The 15,569-nt window shown below is 37.3% G+C and overlaps 1 non-coding gene across 1 annotated transcript; it reads right to left on the bottom strand.

Moving 5' to 3' along the window:
- Positions 1-4,160: 4,160 nt before the first annotated feature.
- LOC112724650 (small nucleolar RNA R71) lies at positions 4,161-4,268 on the bottom strand. The gene has a single exon (XR_003163804.1). It is a non-coding gene; the product is annotated as a small nucleolar RNA R71 (small nucleolar RNA).
- Positions 4,269-15,569: the final 11,301 nt, after the last annotated feature.

Here is a 15,569-nt window from a genome sequence, read left to right as displayed (position 1 = left end):
GGGCTTCACAATGATATATAATTTTCCATAGCTGCCTGATGAGCGGATAATTTATACGCTTTTTGACATTGTTTTTAGTATATTTTTAGTAGGATCTAGTTACTTTTAGGGATGTTTTTAATAGATTTTGTGTTAAATTCACATTTTTGGACTTTACTATAAGTTTGTGTGTTTTTCTGTGATTTCAGGTATTTTCTGGCTGAAATTGAGGGACTTGAGCAGAAATCAGATTCAGAGGTTGAAAAAGGACTGCTGATGCTGTTGGATTCTGACCTCCCTGCCCTCAAAGTGGATTTTCTGGAGCTACAGAACTCGAAATGGCGCGCTTCCAATTGCGTTGGAAAGTAGATAGCCAGGGCTTTCCAGCAATATATAATAGTCCATACTTTGGCCAAGAATTGACGATGTAAACTGGCGTTCAACGCCAGCTTTCTACCCAAATCTGGCGTCCAGCGCCAGAAAAGGATCCAAAACCAGAGTTGAACGCCCAAACTGGCACAAAAACTGGCGTTCAACTCCACAAATGGCCTCTGCATGTGCAACACTTAAGCTCAGCCCAAACACACACCAAGTGGGCCCCGGAAGTGGATTTATACATCAAATACTTACTCATGTAAACCCTAGTAGCTAGTTTATTATAAATAGGACCTCTTACTATTGTATTAGGCATCCTGGATTGTATTTTGATCCTGTGATCTCATTTAGGGGGCTGGCCATCTCGGCCATGCCTGCACCTTCACTTATGTATTTTCATACGGTAGAGTTTCTGCACTCCATAGATTAAGGTGTGGAGCTCTGCTGTTCCTCAAAGATTAATGCAAAGTACTACTGTTTTCTATTCAATTCTTCTTATTTCGCTTCTAAGATATCCATTCGCACCCAAGAACGTGATGAAGGTGATGATTATGTGTGACGCTCATCATCCTTCTCCTTTATGAACGCGTGCCTGACAAACACTTCTGTTCTACATGAAATAAGCTAGAATGAATATCTCTTAGATCTCCTAACCAGAATCTTTCGTGGCGTAAGCTAGAATGATGGCGGCATTCAAGAGAATCCGGAAGGTCTAAACCTTGTCTGTGGTATTCTGAGTAGGATTCAATGATTGAATGACTGTGACGAGCTTCAAACTCGCGAGTGCTGGGCGTTAGTGACAGACGCAAAAGGAGGGTGAATCCTATTCCAGCATGATCGAGAACCGACAGATGAATAGCCGTGCCGTGACAGGGTGCGTGAGCATATTATTCACTGAGAGGAGGGGATGTAGCCACTGACAACGGTGATGCCCTTGCATACAGCCAGCCATGGAAGGGAGTAAGACTGATTGGATGAAGATAGCAGGAAAGCAGAGGTTCAGAGGAACGAAAAGCATCTCCATACGCTTATCTGAAATTCTCACCAATGATTTACATAAGTACCTCTATCCCTATTCTATTATTTATAATTCGAAAACCACATAACTGTTTTATATCCGCCTAACTGAGATTTACAAGGTGACCATAGCTTGCTTCATACCAACAATCTCCGTGGGATTCGACCCTTACTCACGTAAGGTATTACTTGGACGACCCAGTGCACTTGCTGGTTAGTTGTATCGAAGTTGTGACAGACTGTAAAACTAGATCAGAGTATCTGGCCTAAGAAGCCATTACCAGAGATCACAATTTCGTGCACCAAGTTTTTGGCGCCGTTGCCGGGGATTGTTTGAGTTTTCGGCAAGCTTATTGGTCCGGTAACATCAGTGCCAGATTCCCTTTTGATCCGGCAACAGCACCAAGTTTTTGGCGCCGTTGCCGGGGATTGTTTGAGTTTGGACAACTGACGGTTCATCCTGTTGCTCAGATTAGGTAATTTCTTTTTGTTTTCTTTTCAAAAATTTTTCAAAAATATTTCAAAATTTTCTCACTTGTTTTCGAAAAAAAAAATGTTTTCAAAAATATTATTTTTCTTCAGAATTTTTAAGAATGAATTCTAGTGTTTCATGAAGCATGTTGAAGCCTATCTGGCTGTAAAGCCATACCCAAACTACTTTGGGATTGGCATTCAACTAATCACTCCAGTCCATGTAATTATATGCTAAAGGTTGGCTGGCTATTAAGCCATGCCTGACCCTTTGATTGGAGCTTTAAGACTAACATGGCAAGATTCCTGGAATTCATATTAAAAATTTTGAAATCCTTATTTTTATTTTTCACAATAATTTTCGAAAAAAAAAATAATAAATAAAAATACAAAAAAAAATTAGAAAATCATAAAATTCAAAAATATTTTTGTGTTTCTTGTTTGAGTCTTGAGTCATGTTATAAGTTTGGTGTCAATTGCATATACATCTTGCATTTTTTCGAAAATATCATGCATTAATAGTGTTCTTCATGATCTTCAAGTTGTTCTTGGTAAGTCTTCTTGTTTGATCTTGATGATTTTTTTGTTTTGTGTCTTTTCATGTTTATCATATGCATTCTTGAATTCTTAGTGCGTAAGCATTAAAGAATTCTAAGTTTGGTGTCTTGCATGTTTTCTTTGCATTAAAATTTTTTCAAAAATATGTTCTTGATGTTCATCTTGACATTCAAAGTGTTCTTGGTGTTCATCTTGACACTCATATCATTCATGCATGCATTCATTGTTTGATCTAAAAATTTCATGCATTGCATCATTTTTCTTGTTTTTCCCTTGCATCATAAAAATTCAAAAATCAAAAAAATATCTTTCCCTTTTTCTCTCATCAAATTCGAAAATTTGAGTTGACTTTTTCAAAAATTTTTAAAATCAAGTTGTTTCTTATGAGTCAAATCAAATTTTCAATTTGAAAATCTTATCTTTTTCAAAAATCAAATCTTTTTCAAAATTCTTAGTTATTTTCGAAAATTCCAAAAATTTTTCAAAAATCTTTTTCTTATTTTTTTTCAAATTTTCGAAAATAACAAACAATTAATGTTTTGATTCAAAAAAAATTTGAAGTTTGTTACTTGCTTGTTAAGAAAGATTCAAACTTTAAGTTCTAGAATCATATCTTGTGATTTCTTATGAATCAAGTCATTAATTGTGATTTTAAAAATCAAATCTTTTTCAAAAAACTAATTTCTATCATATCTTTTCAAAAAAAATATCTTCTTATCTTATCTTTTTCAAAATTTGATTTCAAAATATCTTCTCTAACTTCCCAACTTCTTATCTTTTCAAATTTGTTTCAACTAACTAACTAACTTTTTGTTTGTTTCTTAACTTTTTCAAAACTACCTAACTAACTCTCTCTCTCTAATTTTCGAAAATATCTTCCCTCTTTTTCAAAAATTTCTTTTTTATTAACTAATTATTTTTATTTTTTATATAAAAAAAAATTTCGAAAAAAAAATACTAACCTTTTTCAAAAACTATTTTCAAAAATCACTAACTCTTTTTCAAAAATTGTTTTCGAAAATTCACTTCCCCCTCTCATCTTCTTCTATTTGTTTATTGATATACTAACATCTTTCCTTCAACTCTCCAAAAATCCGAACCCCCTCTCTCTCTGAGTTCAGATTTTCTTCCCTTCTTTTCTTCTACTAACACAAGGATCCCTATACTGTGGTATAAAGGATCCATATTATTATTACTATTTTTTCTGTGCCATCTTCTTTGTCATATGAGCAGGAGCAAGGATAAGAACATTCTTGTTAAAGCAGATCCAGAACCTGAAAGGACTCTGAAGAAAAAAATTAAGAAAAGCTAAAATACAACAATCCAGAGATAACCTTTCAGAAATTTTCGAACAGGAAAAGGAGATGGCAGCCGAAAGTAATAATAATATAAGGAAGATGCTTGGTGACTTCACTGCACCTAATTCCAATTTACATGGAAGAAGCATCTCCATTCCTGCCATTGGAGCAAACAACTTTGAGCTGAAACCTCAATTAGTTTCTCTGATGCAGCAGAACTGCAAGTTTCATAGACTTCCATCTGAAGATCCCTTTCAGTTCTTAACTGAATTCTTGTAGATATGTGATACTGTTAAGACTAATGGAGTAGATCCTGAAGTCTACAGGCTCATGCTTTTCCCTTTTGCTGTAAGAGACAGAGCTAGATTATGGTTGGATTCTCAACCCAAAGACAGCCTGAACTCTTGGGATAAGCTGGTCACGACTTTCTTAGCCAAGTACTTTCCTCCTCAAAAGCTGAGCAAGCTTAGAGCTGATGTTCAAACCTTCAGACAGAAAGAAGGTGAATCCCTCTATGAAGCTTGGGAAAGATACAAACAGTTGACCAAAAAGTGTCCTTCTGACATGCTTTCAGAATGGACCATCCTGGATATATTCTATGATGGTTTATCTGAGCTATCAAAGATGTCACTGGACACTTCTGCAGGTGGATCCATTCACCTAAAGAAAACGCCTGCAGAAGCTCAAGAACTCATTGACATGGTTGCTAATAACCAGTTCATGTACACTTCTGAAAGGAATCCTGTGAATAATGGGACACCTATGAAGAAGGGAGTTCTTGAAGTTAATACTCTGAATGCCATATTGGCTCAGAATAAAATATTGACTCAGCAAGTCAATATGATCTCTCAGAGTCTGCATGGAATGCAAGCTGCATGCAACAGTACTCAAGAGGCATCTTCTGAAGAAGAAGCTTATGATCCTGAGAACCCTGCAATAGCAGAGGTAAATTACTTAGGTGAACCTTATGGAAACACCTATAACCCAACATGGAGAAATCACCCAAATTTCTCATGGAAGGATCAAAAGCCCCAACAAGGCTTTAATAATGATGGAAGAAACAGGTTTAGCAATAGCAAGCCTTTTCCATCATCAACTCAGCAACAGATAGAGAACTCTGAACAAAATGCTTCTAATTTAGCAAATCTAGTCTCTGATCTATCTAAGGCCACTGTAAGTTTCATGAATGAAACAAGGTCTTCCATTAGAAATCTGGAAGCACAAGTGGGCCAGCTGAGTAAAAGGATCACTGAAATCCCTCCTAGTACTCTCCCAAGCAATACAGAAGAGAATCCAAAAGGAGAGTGCAAGGCCATTGACATAAGCGCCATGGCCGAACCTGTGAGGAGAGGAGAGGACGTGAATCCCAAGGAGGAAGACCTCCTGGGACGTCCAGTGATCAATAAGGAGCTTCCCTCTGAGGAACCAAAGGACTCTGGGGCTCATCTAGAGACCATAGAGATTCCATTGAACCTCCTTATGCTCTTCATGAGCTCTGATGAGTACTCCTCTTCTGAAGAAAATGAGGATGTTACTGAAGAGCAAACTGCCAAGTTTCTTGGTGCAATCATGAAGCTGAATGCCAAGTTATTTGGCATTGATACTTGGGAAGTTGAACCTCCCTTGTTCATCAATGAACTAAGTGATCTGGATCAACTGACATTGCCTCAGAAGAGACAGGATCCTGGAAAGTTCATAATACCTTGTACCATAGGCACCATGATCTTTAAGGCTCTGTGTGACCTTGGTTCAGGAATAAACCTCATGCCCCTCTCTGTAATAGAGAAACTGGGAATCTATGGGGTGCAAGCTGCTAAAATCTCACTAGAGATGGCAGACAGCTCAAGAAAACAGGCTTATGGACAAGTAGAAGATGTATTAGTAAAGGTTGAGGGCCTTTACATACCTACTGATTTCATAGTCCTGGATACTGGAAAGGAAGAGGATGAATCCATCATCCTAGGAAGACCTTTCCTGGCCACTGCAAGAGCTGTGATTGATGTTGACAGAGGTGAAATAGTCCTTCAATGGAATGAGGACTCCCTTGTATTTAAAACTCAAGGATCTCCCTCTGCAACCATGAAGAGGAAGCATGAAAAGCTTCTCTCAAAGCAGAGTCAACCAGAGCCCCCACAGTCAAACTCTAAGTTTGGTGTTGGGAGGCCACAACCAAACTCTAAGTTTGGTGTTGAACTCCCATATCGAAACTCTAAGTTTGGTGTTGGAGAGTCTCAACAAAGCTCTGCACATCTGTGAGGCTCCATGAGAGCCCACTGTCAAGCTATTGACATTAAAGAAGCGCTTGTTGGGAGGCAACCCAATGTTTATCTAATTCTTATTTTTATTGTTTTTCATGTTTTCTTAAGTTCATGATCATGAGGAGTCACAAAATAAATATAAAAATTGAAAACGGAAATCAAAAACAGCAGAAGAAAAATCACACCCTGGAGGAGCATCTGTCTGGCGTTCAAACGCCAGAACAGAGCATAGTTCTGGCGCTGAACGCCCAGAACAAGCATGGTTCTGGCGTTCAACGCCAGAAATGGCAGCAAAGGGGCGTTGAACGCCCAAAATGGGCACCAACCTGGCGCTGAACGCCCAGAGTTGTGTGCAAGGGCATTTTACATGCCTAAATTGGTGCAGGGATGTAAATGCCTTGACACCTCAGGATCTGTGGACCCCACAGGATCATCTCAGGATCTGTGGACCCCACAGGATCCCCACCTACCTCATCATCTCTCTTTCCATTCATGATCATCCCTTCTTTTTTTTCCATTTACCACTCACATCCATACACCCACTACCTTCAAAAATTCAACATCTCTCTCCCACCCAATCCCACCCATATGGCCGAATACACACTCCCATCCATCTCCTCCATATCTTCTTCTTATTCTTCTATTCTTTCTTCTTTTGCTCGTGGGCGAGCAACATTCTAAGTTTGGTGTGGTAAAAGCATAGCTTTTTTGTTTTTTCCATAACCATTGATGGCACCTAAGGCTAGAGAAACCTCTAGAAAGAGGAAAGGGAAGACAAAAGCTTCCATCAAGGGTCTATAGCTCAGTGGTAGAACATTTGACTGCAAATCAAGAGATCCCTGAGATACCTCAAGGGATACATTTTCTTCCACACAATTATTGGAAGCAACTAAGGGTGGAACTTCAAGAGCACTCCATCATCCTTCATGAAATCAGAGAAGATCTAAAAGCACTGAAGGAGGAGCAACAAAGGCAAGGAAGAGACATAGAAGAGCTCAAGGACATCATTGATTCCTCAAGAAGGAAACGCCACTATCACTAAGGTGGATTCATTCCTTGTTCTTAATTCTTCTGCTTTTCGTTTTCTATGTTATGTGCTTATCTATGTTTGTGTCTTCATTACATGATCATTAGTAGTTAGTAACTTTGTCTTAAAGTTATAAATGTCCTATGAATCCATTACCTCTCTTAAATGAAAAATGTTTTAATTCAAAAGAACAAGAAGTACATGATTTTCGAATTTATCCTTGAACTTAGTTTAATTATATTGATGTGGTGACAATGCTTCTTGTTTTCTGAATGTATGCTTGAACAGTGCATATGTCTTTTGAAGTTGTTGTTTAAGAATGTTAAATATGTTGGCTCTTGAAAGAATGATGACTAGGAGACATGTTATTTGATAATCTGAAAAATCATAAAAATGATTCTTGAAGCAAGAAAAAGCAGCAAAGAACAAAGCTTGCAGAAAAAAAAAATTAGGCGAAAAAAATTAGAAAGAAAAAGAAAAAGCAAGCAGAAAAAGTCAAAGCTCTTAAAACCAAGAGGCAAGAGCAAAAAGCCAATAACCCTTAAAACCAAAAGGCAAGGGCAATTAAAAAGGATCCCAAGGCTTTGAGCATCAGTGGATAGGAGGGCCTAAAGGAATAAAATCCTGGTCTAAGCGGCTAAACCAAGCTGTCCCTAACCATGTGCTTGTGGCGTGTAGGTGTCAAGTGAAAACTTGAGACTGAGCGGTTAAAGTCAAGGTCCAAAGCAAAAAAAAAAAAAAAAAAGAGTGTGCTTAAGAACGCTGGACACCTCTAATTGGGGACTTTAGCAAAGCTGAGTCACAATCTGAAAAGGTTCACCCAATTATGCGTCTGTGGCATTTATGTATCCGGTGGTAATACTGGAAAACAAAATGCTTAGGGCCACGACCAAGACTCATAAAGAAGCTGTGTTCAAGAATCATCATACTGAACTAAGAGAGTCAATAACACTATTCGAAATCTGAAGTTCCTATAGATGCCAATCATTCTGAACCTCAATGGATAAAGTGAGATGCCAAAACTATTCAAGAGGCAAAAGGCTATAAGTCCCGCTCATATGATTGAAGCTCTGTTCCATTGATAGTTTGGAATTTATAGTATATTCTATTCTTTTTATCCTATTTTAATTTTCAGTTGCTTGGGGACAAGCAACAATTTAAGTTTGGTGTTGTGATGAGCGGATAATTTATACGCTTTTTGACATTGTTTTTAGTATGTTTTTAGTAGGATCTAGTTACTTTTAGGGATGTTTTTAATAGATTTTGTGTTAAATTCACATTTCTGGACTTTACTATGAGTTTGTGTGTTTTTCTGTGATTTCAGGTATTTTCTGGCTGAAATTGAGGGACTTGAGCAGAAATCAGATTCAGAGGTTGAAAAAGGACTGCTGATGCTGTTGGATTCTGACCTCCCTACACTCAAAGTGGATTTTCTGGAGCTACAGAACTCGAAATGGCGCGCTTCCAATTGCGTTGGAAAGTAGACATCTAGGGCTTTCCAGAAAAATATAATAGTCCATACTTTGGCCAAGAATTGACGATGTAAACTGGCGTTCCACGCCAGCTTTCTACCCAAATCTGGCGTCCAGCGCCAGAAAAGGATCCAAAACCAGAGTTGAACGCCCAAACTGGCACAAAAACTGGTGTTCAACTCCACAAATGGCCTCTGCACGTGCAACATGTAAGCTCAGCCCAAACACACACCAAGTGGGCCCCGGAAGTGGATTTATACATCAAATACTTACTCATGTAAACCCTAGTAGCTAGTTTATTATAAATAGGACCTCTTACTATTGTATTAGGCATCCTGGATTGTATTTTGATCCTGTGATCTCGTTTAGGGGGCTGGCCATCTCGGCCATGCCTGCACCTTCACTTATGTATTTTCATACGGTAGAGTTTCTGCACTCCATAGATTAAGGTGTGGAGCTCTGCTGTTCCTCAAAGATTAATGCAAAGTACTACTGTTTTCTATTCAATTCTTCTTATTTCGCTTCTAAGATATCCATTCGCACCCAAGAACGTGATGAAGGTGATGATTATGTGTGACGCTCATCATCCTTCTCCTTTATGAACGCGTGCCTGACAAACACTTCTGTTCTACATGAAATAAGCTAGAATGAATATCTCTTAGATCTCCTAACCAGAATCTTCGTGGCGTAAGCTAGAATGATGGCGGCATTCAAGAGAATCCGGAAGGTCTAAACCTTGTCTGTGGTATTCTGAGTAGGATTCAATGATTGAATCACTGTGACGAGCTTCAAACTCGCGAGTGCTGGGCGTTAGTGACAGACGCAAAAGGAGGGTGAATCCTATTCCAGCATGATCGAGAACCGACAGATGAATAGCCGTGCCGTGACAGGGTGCGTGAGCATATTATTCACTGAGAGGAGGGGATGTAGCCACTGACAACGGTGATGCCCTTGCATACAGCCAGCCATGGAAGGGAGTAAGACTGATTGGATGAAGATAGCAGGAAAGCAGAGGTTCAGAGGAACAAAAAGCATCTCCATACGCTTATCTGAAATTCTCACCAATGATTTACATAAGTACCTCTATCCCTATTCTATTATTTATAATTCGAAAACCACATAACTGTTTTATATCCGCCTAACTGAGATTTACAAGGTGACCATAGCTTGCTTCATACCAACAATCTCCGTGGGATTCGACCCTTACTCACGTAAGGTATTACTTGGACGACCCAGTGCACTTGCTGGTTAGTTGTATCGAAGTTGTGACAGACTGTAAAACTAGATCAGAGTATCTGGCCTAAGAAGCCATTACCAGAGATCACAATTTCGTGCACCACTGCCCCAAAGATAGGCGATGCGCATGCATGGATCACGTGCACGCGTGACCTTGCAAAAATTCAATCCACGCTCACGCATGGACGACGCTCACGCGTGACTTTGCCGCGTGCTGGACGTATCAGAAATCACTAGGGGCAATTTCTGAGCTGTTTTTGACCCATTTTTGGCCCAGAAGACACAGATTAGAGGCTATAAAGTGGGAAAATTCATTCATTCAAAAAGACAACATTCATATTCACAATTTTAGGTTTTAGATGTAGTTTTCTAGAGAGAGAGGCTCTCTCCTCTCTCTTAGATTTTAGGATTAGGATTTCTTCTTTTTCTTCATTCTAGGTTCAATATTCCTTTAATTTAGTTTCTCTTCTATTTTTATTTATTCTAGCGCTTTCACTTGTTAATTACTTATGTTGCCAAATTGGCTTATGAACTTTTCATGTTAGATTTGAATTTATGCTTAAATGCAATTTGAGGTATTTCAGATTTATGATTGCTTTCTTTTATTTATGATATAAATAATTTAGATTTTTCTCCTTTGTTTTGGTTGAGTAATTGGTGACACTTGAGTTATCAAACTTAGCTATTGATTGAAAATTGGAAGTTGCTGATTGATTTGGATCCCTCTAAAGCTAGTCTTTCCACAGGAGTTGACTAGGACTTGAGGAATCAAATTGATTAGTCCACTTGACTTTCCTTTATTTAGTAAGGGTTAACTAAGTGGGAGCAATAAACAATTCTCATCACACCTGATAAGGATAACTAGGATGGGATTTTCAGTTCGTATACCTTGCAATGGTTTTTATAATTATTAATTTACTTTCTTGTCAATTTATTTTCCTGTTCCTTGTTTCAAAAACCCAAAAATATACCTTTTTCATAACCAATAATAAATCATACTTCCCTGCAATTCCTTGAGAGACGAGCCGAGGTTTAAATACTTTGGTTATAAATTTTATTGGGTTTTGTTACTTGTGACAACCAAACTTTTGTACGAAAGGATTCTCTGTTGGTTTAGAAACTATACTTACAACGTGAATATTCTTATAAAATTCTTTACTAGCAGAAAATCCGATCATTCATAAACCAAACAAGGAGAATAATAACGGGGTAGCAACTTATTGAATGCCACTATCTATATGCATGCAAGTATGTATATACTATATATACCTATCTATCTATCTATAATATCCTATGAAATTGGTGAAAACAAACAAACAAATTTCCAAGCAAGATTATGGACATATAGGGCTAAGCAAAGAAGTAATTCAATGCAATCTAAATCTAGAGAATTGATTTAACTCATCAAATGAAGCAACTTGCATGAACACATGATAAGGGGTATGGAAACATAGAATTGAGTAATTGAACCCTCACTAGGTGTGTATACACGCTCATCACTCAATGTGTAGGGTTTTAATCACTCAAGTCTCCTCCTAATCATGCTTTCAGGGATTTGCTTTTCATCTAACAATCAACAAACAAGTGATGCATGAATGCAATTATCATGAGAAATTCATATGGTTGTAATGGGCTAGGGTTAAGGTGGGATAGATATGGCTAAGTGGACTAAATTGAATTGAATCCTTGATTAGTTTAAGTATCCCACTCAACATATATCAATCAAATCACAAAAATGCATTCTAACCACCCATTACTTCTTTTTACACACATTCATGCCTTAGTTTCTATTCAAAACACATATGCATTCCTTATTCATTTTTTTTCTTTTCTTTGGGGCAACCTTTTGTCCCATCTTATTTTTTTCTCATTTCATTCATTTTTTTGTCTTTTTCTATTTTTTTTCTTTTTCTATGACAAATGCATATGGTTAAAGCAAATTGACACATGAATGTGCACCCATTTTTCCAAATTTTTAATAAGTACCCAAAATAAATTTTTTTTCTCTACCAATGTTTCCCAAAACTTCCCCCACACTTAATTGAAACACACACCTTAACCTAAGCTAATCAAGGATACAATCCAAGGTAAATTCATGGTTTTCCACTTAAGGTTGTAATGTGGTAATATTACAAACAATGGGGTCAATTAAGGCTCAAAAGGGGGTTAACAAAGGTAGATACAAGGGTAAGGTCTATATGGGTGAGCGATTTGTGCAAAGATGGCCTCAATCATGCTCAATGCATTCAAAACATCAATCATCGGAAGTAAAGAATCAAGCAAAACCAAGATTACAATCATAGAAGGAGAAAATCACACTATGAACAAAATTAGTGGTTAGAATGTGTAACCACTCATTCGAGTCCAAAAACTCACAAGGTATTTGCTCTTTCCTCTTCTATGTTCCATAAAATCATTCAGGCAAGTTTTAAAAACAATTTTTTCAAATCAATTCAATAGAATGCCCCTGAAACAAAATTCTTGAAAATTTTTGTTGTTTTTCACTAAAATTATTTCCTATATGTATGTATGATGTTGTGATGGATGCAAAAATTTCCTAGTTCTATTCCTAATTTTCAACAACCAAAAACTAACATGAACAATTAGGACAAAATTGACTAGGCACTATGCTATTCGCAATATCCAATCACAACTTCTATCTATAAAATATATACCATGCAAAAGATGAAAAATGCAATAAATATAAACTATGAATAGTCCAAGATATATATACTAGAAGAAAATGTAATGCAACAGTCAAAAAGACTCCAAATATCTACAAGAAACATAATAAAAAGAAACAAAAATAAAGTGCAAAGTGTTCGGCAAAGAAAATTTACTCCCCAAAAATGGCGAATCCTCCCCCACACTTGAGCGTTGCACGGTCCTCAGTGCATGAACACAATCCGGGGGGACTGAAGCTCAAAAACTCTCCACCTTCAGTTCACGGATGCGGGGACTCGGGTTGTACTAAAATTGCCAAGTCCAATGCATTCTTAGCATCTCCATCCTCGGTGTCCTCCTCCATCGCCGGCTCCTTGCCTTCACGGCTCATCCTATTCATCCTTAAGAATAAGGCAATAATCACATGGGAAGGTGCTTGCTACAAAAAGTGACAAGTCTTGATAAGAATTATGTCAAGTCAACTCAAACAAATGCAAGGAATTAACAAGAAACAAGGACCTTGTGATGTGATTATATTGACTTGAAAACCATGATGAACAAGCAATTTAATTCAATTCCCTAAATTCAATATGTACTTGGTAAAAATTTCACCAAAAAGAAGTTAAATGTCACTCTTGCATATCCATTTAGTGCTAGCAACTCAAGGCAATAAACAAGTACATTATTGAAATTCTAATAAAAAAATGCACATGATAATCATTTAAAAGTGCACATACAATTCGTGATTAGAATGCCAAACAAGGATATAGTCTAACACATATGGTAGCTACAACACATGCATTAAACAAAAAGTTCATTCAGGCATTATGTCAAACACATGGAATGCGGTGCACATATTCAACAAATTCAAGCCGAAATTCAAGCATCAACAACCCAAGCATCAACAACCCATAAATAAAAAATTGAACACTTGCAATGCAACAAACAAATAAACACTTAAACAAAACTTAAGCTAAATTATCAAAACTAAATAAAGAAGATAAAAATTAAGCAAGTAAATAAACAAAACAAAGAAGAGTAAAATAAGAAAATTGAAAAGTTGGAGGGTGGAAAAGAGAAAGATAGGCAACAGTGGCATTTGTGATAGCCACTGCGAGGCTCACGGTGGTTTAGCCGGAGAAGAGAAGAAGGAAAGAACAAAAAGAAAGAAGGGAGAAGAAATAAAAGAAAGAAGAATGAGAAAACAAGAAGAAAAGAGAAGAAATAGAAAGAGAGAAATGTGGTGGCAGTGGTGGTTCCGGCACCAGCGACGGTGGTGGTCACCGGAGGAAGGGGTGTGGGTGGGGCTGAGCTGCAGTGACGAAGAAGAAGGAAAGTAGAAAGGGGGTGGGGCTGACGCAACATGGTACCCTTTCTCATTAACGCCCAGAATGAGACCTATGCGTATGATTTAAGAAAATTGTTGTATCGGTATAGAATTTCCTCAAATGAATGAATTCTCGTTGCAAGTATAGTTCTACACCAACAAACAATCCTCCCAATCAAAAATTTGGTTGTCACAAGTAACAAACCCCAAATAAGAATTAACCAAAGTATTTGAACTCTGGGTCGTCTCACAAGGAATTGCAATGAAGTGCTCAATTATTGGCTATGAAGATGTAAGGGGGTTTGATTTATAATTGGCAAGAAAAGTAAATAACAAGAAAGTAAATGACAATTAACTAATAAAAGAAAGGAAAAGATACTCTTGGCTAGACCTAGATAATTGAGATCACCATCCTTGTCAACAAACCATATATTGATAATTATGAGAGGCCAAGCTCATTAAGTCTACTTCCAAAAGCTTTAAGTACGTAATATCTACTCCTAAGCTTGAAGTACGTCAAATGGCTTTGATCACATCAACCCATAAGTCCCAACCTATCTACTAATTAGATTAGTAGTGGGTTGGTGTCAGTGAGTATCAAATTGATCACCAAGGGTTCTCAAATCACCAAATCATTGAGACCCAATGACTCAAGGTCACTCAATTTCCTTAGCCTAGGCCAAGAGTAAAGAGAACTACTCAAAAAATAGAGAAAACATTTTATCAAACACCTAATGTGCAAGAAAAATAAGCATCACAAATTGCAAGAATTAACAAAACCCATAACTATCATAAGCAAGAAATCAACAATAACAATGAAGATAAACATAGAAGAGACATGGAAACATAAAATTGCATTAGAAGAAATCAAGATCCACAATGGTTCATCAACATAAAAGAGAGCAAAACAAGAGATCAACAAGAGAAACTAAGAAGATTAAGACAATAGAACACTAAAATATGAAGAGAATTGAAATCAAAACAAGAATTAAAAGAGAAAATTGAGAGTGATTAACCTAACTTTACCCTAATTTCTATCCTAATTCTAGAGAGAGGAGAGAGTCTCTCTCTCTAGAATTCTACCCTAAAACATCATGAAAACTAAGCTATGACTACTTGGTTCATTTCCCCTTCAATCCTTGGGTTCAATAGCATCAGAGATGAGTTGGATTGGGCCCAAAATGAGCTAGAAATCGCCCCAAACGAAGTGCAAAAAGTGGACCCACGTTGCTCCATCGGCGCCCACGTGTACATGGTGCATGCGCACCTCTATACGTCAGGAAAATATGATAAATTTTATATCATTTCGAAGCCCCGGAAGTTAGTTTTTCAACGCAACTAGAACCGCCTCATTTAGATCTCTGTAGCTCAAGTTATGGTCGATTGAGTTTGAAGAGGTCAGGCTTGACAGCTTTACGGTTCCTTCATTTCTTTATGAGTTCTCCCACTTTGCATGCTTTTCTCCTCACTTCTTCCACTCAATACTTGCCTTATGAACCTGAAACCACTCAACAAACACATCAAGGCATCGAATGAAATTAAAGTGAATTAAATTTAGCTATTTGAAGGCCTAAAAAACGTGTTTTCACATTTAAGCACAAATCAAGGGAGAATTGCAAAACCATGCTATTTCATTGAATAAATGTGAGAAAAGTTGATAAAATCCCCCAAATTAAGCACAAGATAAACTACAAAATCGGGGTTTATCAAATCTCCCCACACTTAAACCAAGCATGTCCTCATGCTAAGAATAAAGAAGGACAAGAAAAGGGTATGAACATTTATTCAATGCAAAGAAACTATATAAACATATCTACATGCATGCAACTAAATGCAAAATGATTCTACCTACTTGGTTAAAAGCAATTCAATCTCCAAGAGCATATA

This window comes from Arachis hypogaea, chromosome 11, assembly GCF_003086295.3.
Source record: "Arachis hypogaea cultivar Tifrunner chromosome 11, arahy.Tifrunner.gnm2.J5K5, whole genome shotgun sequence".
Taxonomy (NCBI): domain Eukaryota; kingdom Viridiplantae; phylum Streptophyta; class Magnoliopsida; order Fabales; family Fabaceae; genus Arachis; species Arachis hypogaea.
This window is presented reverse-complemented; position numbering and strand designations above follow the sequence as displayed.